Raw genomic sequence first — 205 nt, 5'->3', positions numbered from 1 at the left:
TCTGGCTTGCAGAGTTTCTGTTGAAAGATCAGCTGTTAACCTTATGGGGATTCCTTTGTATGTTATTTTTCCCTTGCTTTTTTTTTTTTTTTTTTTTTTTGTGGTATTGCGGGCCTCCCTCTGTTGTGGCCTCTCCCGTTGCAGAGCACAGGCTCCGGACGTGCAGGCTCAGCGGCCATGGCTCACGGGCCCAGCCGCTCTACGG

Source organism: Physeter macrocephalus, chromosome 4 (genome assembly GCF_002837175.3).
Source record: "Physeter macrocephalus isolate SW-GA chromosome 4, ASM283717v5, whole genome shotgun sequence".
NCBI classification, from domain to species: Eukaryota; Metazoa; Chordata; class Mammalia; order Artiodactyla; family Physeteridae; genus Physeter; species Physeter macrocephalus.
The sequence above is the reverse complement of the archived record's forward strand: the minus strand, read 5'-3'. Positions refer to the sequence as shown.